This window comes from Mandrillus leucophaeus, unplaced genomic scaffold (assembly GCF_000951045.1).
Source record: "Mandrillus leucophaeus isolate KB7577 unplaced genomic scaffold, Mleu.le_1.0 Scaffold5, whole genome shotgun sequence".
Taxonomy (NCBI): domain Eukaryota; kingdom Metazoa; phylum Chordata; class Mammalia; order Primates; family Cercopithecidae; genus Mandrillus; species Mandrillus leucophaeus.
In genome coordinates, this window is record NW_012105364.1 from 2,139,201 (window position 1) to 2,152,121 (window position 12,921).

The 12,921-nt window shown below is 48.4% G+C and overlaps 1 protein-coding gene across 4 annotated transcripts in view; it reads left to right on the forward strand.

Annotated features, from left to right (window-relative positions):
- Positions 1 to 12,921, forward strand: part of PLXNA4 (plexin A4) — a 539,940-nt gene that overhangs the window by 78,088 nt on the left and 448,931 nt on the right. For 2 of the 4 annotated variants that reach the window (XM_011995836.1, XM_011995838.1), the window contains exon 1: positions 95 to 450. The exons of the other annotated variants lie outside the window; for them this stretch is intronic. The gene's annotated coding sequence lies outside the window, so the exon portion shown is untranslated. Of the gene's footprint in view, positions 1 to 94; positions 451 to 12,921 lie in introns of those variants that run through there. 4 annotated transcript variants of the gene reach the window in all.

Genomic DNA, 12,921 nt, shown 5'->3' on the forward strand with positions numbered 1-12,921 from the left:
CTCGCTGCCTGGTAGATGGTGCTTAAGGCAGCTCTCCTGTGAACACTAGGCGTGGGTCACCTGCAAGCTGCTCCTTCTTGCCCAATCACACCCTCGCAGCCCCCGAGAGCCGCCGCCGCTGCTCAGACTCCGGGGTTGGGTGGAGGAAAGGGGTGTTCGGAATCGATCCCCATTTTCCGACCTTCTTGTTGGACATTACGCCCACCTTGGACGCCGCAAGAGGAGCTGTCAAGCCCCGCAGGCTCTGATTCGGCGCCCTCCGCGTTCCTCGGTTGCTCCTGGCTTCCCTGTGCCTCGGTGGAGTATTTGCGTTCGGGGCTGGGGCTGGAGGAGGCAGCCACACGCGCGCACACGCACACGTTCAGAGGAGGGCGAGAGGCAGCGGCATAGGCTCCATCTGCAGTGTCAATGCGGCGCTCCCGCTGAAGGAGGGAAACGCGGCGCGTCCAGGTAAGGAACCGGCCAGCTGGGGAGCGGGGCCGGGCGGGCAGTGAGGGCAGCGCGGTCGGAGAGACCCGGGCCGGGTCGGTCCGGGAATCCTCGGTGCCCTGGAGCCAGCCCGCGGCACACGCACACACACACACGCAGGCACACACACAGATCCACACCAGCATACACGGCGCTCGCGCACCTGCCCACGTCCCACCTGGACGCCCGCGGAGGTGCAGCGGCCGGAGCAGGGATTTCCCGGGTGCATTCTCCTCTCACGCTCCCGGACTCAGACTTCTCTTTCCCGGACTTTCGGGGTGGGATTCTGTGTATTCCCGGCTCTGCCTCCCACCCGAAAAGGTTGAGGGAGCGATTTTTTAGCTCTCAGCCCTTTTCATCCCTAGCTGGGCTTTAAAACGGGAGAAGTCCTGGGAGGTCTCCGGAGACCCACCCAGTGTCATCGCGGCCCCGTGGCCTTTGGACACCCTGGGATTTCAACGGGACACAGAACCACAGATATTCGGACGCCTATTTGGAGAGAGTGATGGCCCAACGCGTGGAGAGGAGGCCACATAGGCGGTTGGAGCTGCAGTTCTGTAGGGCGGCGCATATGGAACAGACACTGCGTTTCCCCAGTAAGAGGCAGCACAAACGCCTTTCTGAAGCGTGGCACTGCTTCCCCGGGAATGCGCCGAGATTTCAGACAGAAAGCGGCTTAAAGCATCGCCGAGTATGTTGCTTGTCTAGGGAAGGTACGGGGGTCATATCCTCCTTAAAAGGTATGACCTTATTCACAACCTCAGTCCCTGCTTAGCAGCAAGCAGACGGGGCTTGGAGACACAGGACTTGGGTCCCCTGTCACCTCCCTACCCTTCCTTGGCACATGGGGCTGCCTTCCCCGGTGCCTCCGGCTGGCGAACACCTGTCACATGCCTTTCGAGGTGTGTGTCTGAGAAAGATAACTAGAAGGGGGAAGCACGAGGGGTGTAGTTCTCCAAAAGAGGAGGCTTCCCTCCCTCACGACCGCGGCGGGCGGCGGTGCCCACTGGAGGAGGCAAAGCATTCATGGGTCTGCCAGCGTCCCCCAGAGCCCAGGGCTGCTCCGAGTGTAGAACCACTCCACAGAAGCCCGTTCTTTAAGGTCCTATTTCCCGAAAGCATTTTCATTCTTGTTCTCTCTGGCTGGAGTTTCACAGGCTGCTCATTTTAACTTTTTCTGGAGGAGGTAGGAAGTGTCTGGGGTTCTAAGAGGCTTTTCCATAGTTCCCTTCTTAGGGTCTAAGAGCAACTCATTTAGGGTCTCAGTTGTCATAGGGAGAAGAACATGAGCTCCAAAACAAATTTGGAATTGAATATACATGTACAAGCGCCTGCGTTTCTGGAGCTGTCCCTTTGAGGTACCTTTCTGGGCAACCTGATCATATCATTCTCCCCCAGAACTGAATAAGCTTGTACCCTCTGTCCAAGATCATGTGTTCAGAGTATCCCACAAACCCACCAGTGGAAAAAATATGTTACGAGTCTTCCAGAACATGATGGGAGAGGAGCAAACATTCTTTTGAACAAGGAGGCCTCAGTGCTAGGCTCAGAATTTGGGTTGTTTTTGTAAATCCTGAAGATGGGGGCTGAATGAAAGGGCTTTTTCAGCACCCTGACTCCGCTATTTCCAAACTTTTTTCAGCTCCTGCAAAGGTCTCTGACTAGGCTGGGGAGAAGCGCAGACGCCCCCGGAGGGAGATTGTATTCCCGCTGTGTGGTGTGTGAGCTGCCCTTTGATTGACTGAAAAGCATAGATGGAATAAAGCAAATCTCTCACAATGGGGAGACCCCAGCAGGGGGAAGAAACCTTATTTGCTTTTTAAGCATGGTGGGCGTGTGCAGACACATACACACCCAAGATATATACCCACATGCGTTCTCAGAGTCTGGCTAAATGTGGTCAGCTCCCCTAGCCATGTGTAACAATGGGGTCCACCTCTGTCTTCCGGGCTGTGGAAGAAATGGAACATTTCTCCCCACATGCCCCTCGAGGGCGTGGACAGGTAGGTCCCACCTACGTGTACAGCAGCACATGGTTTGCAATAGAAATAATGAGCTCCAGCAACAGTGGGTGCCTCCCAGGTAAACAGTCCCTCATGAGACCTGGAAGAGGCAAAGGGATAGGGTACAGGATCTTCCTGAAATGTCTGCATCTTCCCTGCAGACCTCCACTCCTTTCTCTGCTTTCCTCCCTACCCTCTTTCCTTTCTCATGTATTTGCAGCCTCAGGATCCATCATTTTAATGCAAAGCCAGCAGTCATTATGCTGGTTATAAGCTAAACATCTGGGTTCAAACAATCTCCGCACTTTCTGCACTTAGCATTAGGTACCAATTTGGTTTCTAGGACAAGGCAGGCATTAATTAACATCTCTGTAAAGCGGAGTATATATCACGTTTTCCTGGCTCTCTTGCCCAGCCCTGGAGCATGCCATGCTGTCATTCACCCTCTCTGCCACTCTTCTGTGCCCTTCCTTTTAAGTTCTCTGAGGTCTTTCTCACTGAGAAGGGATTCACACTAGAAAAACTCCAGCCATGAATGCTTCTTTTCAGCAGACCCTCGCTGCCTGGTAGATGGTGCTTAAGGCAGCTCTCCTGTGAACACTAGGCGTGGGTCACCTGCAAGCTGCTCCTTCTTGCCCAATCACACCCTCCCGGGGCTCTCCTCTGTCCTCCCAGGACTTCACCCTGGATGCCCACTGGGACACTGCAGACATTTCTAGAGGACTCCAAGGCAGTCAACTTGTTTCCTTTCTCCTTCTCTGTGCCTTTCTGTCGCCTGCTGCTGCTACTCCCTGCAGACAGGGAAATCTGCATGGCAGAGTCTGCCTACATACACTTGGCCTCGGGATCCTTTTCATCACAATGAGGGCTGCTGGGAATGAAGTGGGGGCTTTCTAGGATGGCAACAGTCCTGAAGTGGGAGAGAGCTAAAGGGGCTGGGTCATTAACCGCTCTTGGTTCATAGTTATCATCAGGCTTTGATGCAAAGAAATCGCAGTGGATCTCTCTACTTCTAGCCAGCTAGGGGGCATTTCTTAGCTGCTTCTCCCCATCCTCACCTAGAGAAGGCATACGCAGACAATGAACATCAGAGACCTGTTGGAGTGGCTCTGTGGTGGGTTACAAGGGGGCGGCAGCAATACAGAAAACACGACCGTGATCTTGGCTGTCATTAGACTATGCAACACATGTGCCAGTGTCTCTTCTCTTCTTATTTGTGTCCGGCGCTACCCAATGTGAAACTGGCTCAGACCCTGGGCTATTGAGTAGGTTCATTTCCCTCCCTTGACACCTCCCTTCCTCTCCCTCCAACCCCCACTTCTCCGCCCCCACCATTTGCTAATCTACCTCTTGGCTTTGTGCGCACATCCGCCAGCCCATTCGCCCTCAAATTTGCGGCACTCCAAGAAATCAATATAACATGAATTTAACGACAGCTGGATGATTAAATGTTATTTATATTTAAGAGCGGCATTTTAAAAAGACGTCTCACTAATAAATCAAACGGCTGTTTGGGAGATGCACATGATTAGGATAATTGGCCTATAGGCTCTATCGAGCTATGCTTGGTCCCCACAGGGCCCCGTGGACAGGACACTGTCTCTTTAAAAGCTGCAAGCTCCACTGCTCCCTCCCGGGACTCCCACCTGATCCCCTCTAGCTGCCCAGACTTTCTCTTTCTTCTTTCACGTTGTCCTCACTGCCCAGGCTGCACCATTCAAGTTGTAGTAGGAAGGTGGAGCCTGTAGGGAGACTGAAGGGGGCTCCGCTGCTAAGTGGTAAGAGATGGATCTTGAAATGAAAGACGGGCAGGGGTCCTGATTCCCACAGCCCAGGACTGTTCCTGAAGGAGAAGGCTGCTTCCCTGCCTGGTATAGAGCAGCCTGGAAGAAAAGCTTCCCGAGTCCCTGTGTAAGTCGGTGTAAGCCCCCACACCCCTGCCCTGTCCTGTGGCATCAGCCTCCCAAGGGAAGAGGCTGTGAGGATATTAGTATTGGTTTTAGTTCTTGTAAAAACAGTGGAACGAAAGATGATAATTAATGATGATGGTGGCCAATATTTATTGAGCACTCATTTGGGCTAGGCACCATTTAAGTAGTTTGCCTCATAACAACCCAGATAGGCTATTACAGTCCCCATTTCCTCCAGGAGGAAACTGAGATGCAGGAGGTTAAAGACTTTGTCCCAGATCACACAGCCACTTAGTGATGGAGCCAAGTCTCACTTGTGAGCAATCTGACCTTTCTCCTCATCACTGTGCTGGTTGCCTCCTTAGAATATATGTGTTCACTGTATTGCTGCCCCTTTGGGAGGTTTATGGGTGAGGGCTGCGGAGGAAGTTTAGAATATCTGGTCCTAGTCTCTTGCACTACCTCTGTGATACCAGGCAAATGTATTTATTCATTGAGACTCTATTTCCCCATGCATCAAGGGGGATGAGTCTTCTCTTTGGCTGTTGGTAGGTTATAAAATTGCATGGATCATTCTAGCAGAGTGCCCAGGTCCTGAGGGTGACTGTCATCTCATTTGGCAATTCCCATTTTCTCCCAGGAAAAAATAAGGAGTGAATGAACGAATTGGGTGAAGTCCCCATCTTTACTTTAGACTCTCTGAGGCTCCAATTCTGATAGGAGTCTAGTTCTCCCTGCTGACTGCTTCAAGTTGCTAGTCTTGTGGAAACAGCACTTTCTCATTTCGTCTTTAAAGTAGCTGTGCAAGGTAGGTATTGTTTATTCCCATTTTGACAGCATAGAAACTAAGGCTGAGAAGAGAGTTTAGGTGAGATGTCTAAGGCCCCAGGTTGGTAAGGGATGGATGGTTTTTTCACTCTTGGGCAAAGATTCTTACCATTACACCACTCGCGGTAGGTGCTTGACATTTGTTCAGTCATGCATTTATTACTCCTAGAGTTTCTGACTTTAGGATCCAGAAACAGGGAAGAAATCTGTGCCTGGGGACATCATGCCATGCTGGGTGCCTGGATCCTATGGTGGTCGGAGCAGAGACTCATCAGATGTTGGTGCCAATGGACCATGTTGGGGGATAGCCATCCTGTAGCACTTAGAGGAATTTTGATAGGTCCCCATTTGCATGAAGAAAATAATTCAGACCTGAGATGGTGCAGGCCTAGGCAAGGCATCAGGAATTATATCCTGATGCCAAAAGGTGTAGGTGTGAATCCCTGAAGGAGCCCATGGGCCTGGTTGGGTTCTGTCCCAATCCAAAGCCAGGGCTAAGCTCAGTTCCTCTGGTCCAAATGTTTTAGGAAAAATCCACAAGTGAGGCACTTTGGTTACTTGCTTTTTTTTTTTTCTTTTTCTCCAAAAGACAAACTTTTATTCCATGCATTATTTCTTTGACTTCTCTACACTGTGAGGTGAGTGAAGGTTGTGTCCAACTTGAGGTGGCTAGAAGGGGTGTACCTGGAATTTTATCACCTCCCCTCTGAGGCAGCAGTAGGAATGAGTGGATAAAACACTGGCAGGTAACGTCCTGTGCACACTGAAACCAACAGGTGTTGGCGAGATCTCAGGCATCCTCTCTTTTCCTTCTGAGCTTGGATCTTCCCCTTCCCCTCTATGGTGTTTCCTCCATGAACCAGGATTCGCAACAGCAAATTGGATTTGGGGATGTTTTGTCACTCCAACACAAAACAGATCACTAGCTAAGAGGATAGAGCCTCCTCAGTCAATGCACTGAACATAGCCTCGCTGAATTAATTCCCAAGGTCTTACAGTGTAGAGTGTTTTCATTATGAAGTGCGAGGAGAGAAGCAGTTGAGGAAGAGGTCACTGGAAATTTAGGAAAGGAAAACCATGGCAGTTGAAAGGCTTTCCCGGTCTTTGCTCAAGATCAGTTCCTTATCTGACATACTCACTGAACTCTTCTCGAAAGAGCACAGCTAGATTTCCCTTTTGGTAGTGTGGAGGCTCACACTAGAAGGTGAACCAATCATTCCTTGGCTTTGGCCCAGAGGCCAAGAGGAAAGAAATAAGCAAGGCATAGCTGGTGGATTGCTTCCGTTCTTGTGGCAGGGTTAGAGAGTGAGAGGAGACAGTAGCAGACTTCAGGATGTGCAACTGAAGAAGCAGCCTGCCTGGAATGTCAGCTAACGTTGCTAGAGTCAGTTGGAGTTCATTTTCTTCCTCTCCATCTCAGACCTGCTTTCCTGAAAATAATACTTAAAATAGAGCAGAGTTTCCCAAAGTATATGCTGTGGGGGAGTGAATAGGCATTACATACAAAAAAGTTTCCACAGTCAAATAAGTTTGCAAAACCCTGGGTGTAAAGCAAAGCTAAAGTTACTCCTTGCTGCAGGACTTCTCAGATCCTTTAATACACTCACATGGATTGTGAAATCACAAAAGTAGATATACTGTGTAGTGGACCTGGAATCCACTGAGAAACACTGAACTAAGACAGGCACTTTCCTATGTCTACTCTCAAATGTGAATAAAGAGGTGGCTTCTATGGTGAAAATTTCCACTGAACCTTTGCATTACATAAACCAAGTACTGGATTCTGGTGATTGTGTAAGCATTAGGTTCTCAAGCAGAATTGTGCCAAGCAGGTAGAGAGTCCACCTCTGGCCTCAGCATTTGCTCAGGCTTCTTCAGAGCCTATCCTGCCACTTGTCTTTCCAAGGAAAGAGACGGCTACTTAGGCACATGTCCATTTTCTTAGGTTCCTAGATGATTCCAGTATGTCCCCTTGCTTAAAAACCACTGTTGTGGAAAAAGCTAGGCTTTGGATACAGATAGATGTAGAAAACTCTAACTAAAGCATCTTGGGAAAAATCATTTTATGTTTCAGTTTATTGTTTATAAAATGAGGAGATTAGTCTAGATTGGTGATTAAACATATTTTAATATGTATACAGTGAAAGTCTTTGCTCCAGTGAAATTTTATGTGGAATTCCAATGCACAGAACAGATGCAAGCAGGACTGTTCTTGTCAAACCTATGGAGAGCCTGGACCTTGCCCCCTCTGCCTGTCTGTCCTTCACCCCAGTCACAGTCTGGGTTCCCTAGAAAGTAGAGCTCAAGGCAGAAGCTGTGTGTTACCACTTTATTGAGGGGTGGGGTCCTAGGGAAGCAAAAGTGAAGCAAAGGAGGAGAGGTAGGGAAGGAAGAAGAACAAATAGTGTGTTACCAAGCTGGCCCTGGCTTCCCAGTGAAAAGCAGCTGGTGGCTCAGTCACTCAGGAGGTATCCAGGGAAGCCTGGTGTAAACACTATATCTCAGAATAGTCTGTGGTGGAGAGGCACAGCCAGCAGTTAATCCACGGGTCCTTCTGGTCTGCTGTAGCTCACTGGTCACAGGTCAGCCCACGAGGCATCAGTCAACTCCTCTCACTTTGGGGTTGGGGTACCAGGTCAAGCTAGAGCCTCTGTGGGTCAGGCCCTGGGGCTGGGGTTCCTTGGCTCTCCCTGCAGTAGGTATGTCAGAGTTACCCCTGCAGGAGCTCAGCCTTTGCCTCTGAAGGAAGAAAAGACAGCAAGAACTTTAGGATCAGTGGAATGGCAGAAAGCATCACTGGGGCCTCTCTTGTCCATTAGATACTGACCCTGTCTTCCTCCCTAAATACATATGCTTGCCCCTAACCACTGATTGATGTGAGCAACTCACTGACTTAGAGACGTGGGTCTGCGTTAGGGCATCTGCCTGAGAGGAGCGGCTCCTAGAGGGTAGGGTCAGCCCCTGCTTCAAGGAGTGTCTTGTTTAGTCAAGAGCTCAATTCATGCTTTTTAATAATGGTGAAGAAGCTGCTACTGGCAGTGGCAATGATAACAAGGGGAACAGGAAAATGACTGCAGCTCAGAATTGGGGTGGGGTGGCGTGATGTCAGGTGAGACTCTGCAGATTTGGGTAGATACATAAATTGGGAGTCTGGGATAATAGTTTCCATGCAAGGAACATAAAGTTCTTCAGAACAGAGTCAGATGGCAAGACAGGGCAGGGTACTCCAATTAGGAGTCCCAGAATTTATGATTCTATGTCAACACTAGTCGACTACACTGTGGGTTATCCAATTTAAACCCCAAATAGAAACCACATGAAGAATGGGTGCCAATCCGATATCGGGAGACTTTTCTAATGTTTTGGGACTTGTTAAACAACAGCAAGCCTTCCGCATAGTGGTGTGTGACTATCTCAGGGACTGCACGGCTGCTGGGAAGCAGGGAGAGGTCGTAATGACCTCTGCCACTCCCCTAGTTTTCAGAAATAATGAAAGCATTGAAATATAATGCAACAGGGGACATTTCTGCATAAACTATTTCCTGTAAGTCATTGCCTTTAGCTAGTCCTGCCTCTCATCAACATTTTTTACTACTCCTGTGCTTTGAAGGCCCTTTAGGGTCAGGCTGGGCAGAGGATTGATGGTCATGCTGTGCTTGTGACCTCTTTCCAGCTCTCTTGTCCATTAGATACTGACCCTGTCTTCCTCCCTGAATGCACTTGTCCCTAACCACTGATTGATGTGAGCAACTCACCGACCTAGAGACGTGGGCCTGCATTAGGGTGTCTGCCTGAGAGTTGCAGCTCCCAGAAGGTAGGGTCAGCCCCTGCTTCAAGCAATTTTTGGTTTAATCAGTAACTCAATTCATGCTTTTTAATAATGGTGAAGAAGCTGCTACTGGCAGTGGCAATGAAAACAATGGAAATCATGTATTTTCTTATACTTTAGGTTGAGAGGGATCATTTCTTACTTCTTGTATACTCACTGCCCAACCCAGAGCCTATCTTACTGGAAGCAATGGATAAATATTTGCTGTAAAAATAGAAGGAATAAATGGAGCAGGATAAGGTGGAGAAAAATGACCTTAAACATATCAATACTAGGGAAGTGTGAACCAGGCTAATATGGTGGGTTCTTGCTCTGCAGCAGGGACAGAGCCAAAAGTCAGGCTGACTGGCTATTCCAGAGGATTCAGATGAATCCAGACGGGTGCAGGCTGAGCCCCTCAGTCACCCTCCAGCATCCTGGGTCATAATGGTCAGGGACAGGTAGGTGCAGTGCTATTGCTCATGGATGCACATGGAATTAAATTATTTCTCTCTGTGCAAAACTCACTATGGGTTTAGGCGCTGATAGATTGGGGGGGAAGACCAAGCTGAATTTAGCGGAACATTCCAAAGACTAGTCTATAAAATCCTCCATGGAAAAAGCGTTCTGTGACCAAGTAAGTTTTGCAAGCATCCTCTCTTTTGTCCTATTCACGGAGATGCACAAGGGTGAATTACAGGCGAAGAAGACCTGTTATTGGGAAACCTATTTATTCTTCGCCCACTGCTTTTCAGGTTATTGGGCCATGGGGATCCCTTTATGTGGGTGTATTTAAGCCTATTGATGTCTCCTGGAAAGAGGGTTCCCTAGAAAGGCATTTTGGGAGATGGTGGCCTTTAACCGGAAGCATTCAAGTTTTGGTTTACTTCAGAGGTGAAAAAACCAGAAGAATGAATTCACTGTACTGATAAAATGGGGACTTGCAGGGACTTGTGGCCCCAACTTTCAGAGGCACTGCCTGCCTCTTGTCCTTGTCATTTGCTTTTGAGACTCCCAGAAATGACTGCGAATTCTCACAAAACTTTAGCGACCGTGGCCTTGCGATCTGCCTTCAGGTGTATATTTCATAAAGAAACCATTTCGAGAAGTGTGAATGCCACTCTGACAGGTCTGTGGACATGTTTCCCACAAGTGGCACTTTTTGGTTGCACATAACAGATCAATATGGATGTTTGCAAAATATGTGAGTGATGACATTCACCTTCTCAATTTTTTTTATCCAGCTATACTTCTTGAATAAGAGGCTTCAATATAACTGACAAAGATAAGTGTTCTTTATCAAATTAACAAAGGAAGCTTGAGTTATTAAGACACATCTCCCTAAACTTTGGATGATTGAAACAAATTTTCTCTTGGGAAGAGAAAACTTTGCCATCCAAGAAAGGGCTGAGTATTTCTAATTAGACTGTAAATCCATGGTTTCCACCACGGGGTAGTGACCTGGGAGTGAAGTTAGGCATTTCCCATGGAAAGCATTTTCACCACCTGGCATTCATCTAACACAGTAATGATTGTGTATGTGCATGTGTGTGTGTGTGTGTGTGTGAGAGAGAGACAGAGAGAGAGAGTGGGAGTGTGTATGTGGGTTGGGGTAAAAGGGGGTACCCACTCAGTGGTATTTGGGTTTGAATCACTTGGGGACACTGGTAATTCACGTGCCCAATTATAGGGCCCCCCCATGCTTGGTACAGGCACGGTCCTCCTTTCCAGAGTGAATAACAGTTGCTAACACACACTAACAAAATTCCCCTGACGCCCATTCATAAAGCGTTGCACTGGTGATTCTATCAGCATTAAACTGTTTGGTGACTGAGCTTAGAATTATAGGAATCGGAGAAATGAATTAGCAGTAAATCAAGTCCCAGCTGAGTTCGAACCCAACTGCAGTGAGTTTTAAATTAAAAATATCTTGCTATGATGAAGCAGTTGTAAGTCAAGCACTGGAGCTCTGTCGCTCTTGACTTTGGAGAAGTGTGGCAGCCACCCTTTGAAAGGAAAACCCTGACAACAGCTTGTATTGATTCCCAGCCATGCTGGGAAATTGCCACTTCGTTTCTTGTTCATAAACTGTTGACTTTCATTTTTTTTCAAAAAAAGGAATCCTATTTGCAGGGATACAGCAGGGCTTTGGGAGGAAGACAGGTGGGAGAGGGCTCAGGCCCATGGGGGACTATTCATGGCATTCTCTTTGGTCCTCAGGAAGAGTCATGCTGAAGGGGAATCTGGGTCTGCGGGTGTCATGTGGTTTGTTTCCCTGCTCGGACCATATGTGATTCTTCTTTCTGGAGGATCTGTACAAAAACAACAAAGAGAACACTTCAAGGAAGCTGCAAGACTGTCGTGTTGCAGTGACAATTGCGGTATAATAGGAAATCATTTATGTAAGTTACAGTGCCCTCTGAATGGAGCTTGTCAGAAATGTGGCTACGGTCTTTCCAGGCCTATTTTTGTTTCTTCCTGCAAAATAATCCTGCGGTTTTCATTTTCAGAGCAATTGAAGAAATATTATGTACTGGCCAGGGAATACAGAAACTGAGCTTCTAATCCTAGGTCTGCTGAATGTCTTTCAGCGAGTGGCCTCTCTGGGCTAGGCCTCAATTTCTCCTCTTTAAAGCCAGGAATAAGCCCTTGCTGTTTCACACCTGCAGCCCAGGAGGTGAGGATAAATGTGGCCTTGCATATTAAAGAGTTGGGTGAGCATCAGAAGAAAGAGTCTATTTACACACAAGGTCAAAGAAAATCAAGACAAAGAGAATGAAAACTGAGCTTAGGCCTCTCATCACACCTTTGTCAGCTCCCGTGTGTTTGCTGAGCTGGCGAGGAGGTATAAGTGATAAAAGCCACATGCAGAGGGTCAGAAAGGAGAATGTAGTAGGGATGGCAGGAGACAGTGGCAGGGGATGGTCAGTGCAGGAGTCCAGAGGCCTGGGTCCCCGGGGAGATCTCTATCCTGGCAGTAGTAGGTTCAATTGGGGACTGCAGAAAAAGAAAAGGGTTCGTAACATCCCTCGATGCCTACATTTCACCAAGCTCCATGCACATATATTTGCATATTTTAGTAAGAGACGTTGATATGATGTTATGAAATATTTAATCAATTAATTGATCAAGCAATTAGTCAATTCAAGCAATATTTATTGAGTGCCTACTATGTGCTAGGCACTATGTGAGAATTTGTGTAGAGATGAAAGACCTACTTGTGCCAGGAGGGAGTTCATGGCTTAGTGTGGGCACAACATGTGTGGGAATAGAGAATTTACATGCAATGTGGCAGGAAGTGAGATTGAGGCATGAAGAGAGTGCTCTGGGAATAGGAAGAGAGGCACCCATCCGGTTATGAAAAGCAGGACATGAAGAAGGGCTCCTGGAGAAGGAGGAGGAGGAGCAAGAAGAGGGGGAGGAAGAGGAGGAGAAGGGGGAGGAAGAGGAGGAGAATTAGAAGGAAGAGGAGGAGAAGGAGAAGGAAGAGGAGGAGGGGAAGGAAGAGGAGGAGGAGAAGGAGGAGGGGGAAAAGGAAGAGAAGGAGGATGAGGAGAAGGAGGAGGAGAAGGAGGAGAAGGAGGAGAAGGAGGAGGAAAAGGAGGAGAAGGAGGAGGAGGAAGAGGAGGTGGAAGACGAAGAGGAAGAGAAAGAGGAGGAGGAAGAGGAGGAGAAGGAGAAGGAGGACAAAGAGGAGGAGGAGGAGGAGAAGGAGGAGGAGGAGAAGGAGGAGAAGGAGAAAGAGGAGAAAGCAGAGGAGGAGGAGGAGAAGGAGGAGGAGAAGGGGGAGGAGGAGAAAGAGGAGAAGAAGGAGGAGGAGAAAGAAGAGGAGGAGAAGGGGGAGGAGAAAGAGGAGGAGAAAGACGAGGAGAAGGAGGAGGAGGAGAAGGGGGAGGAGGAGGAG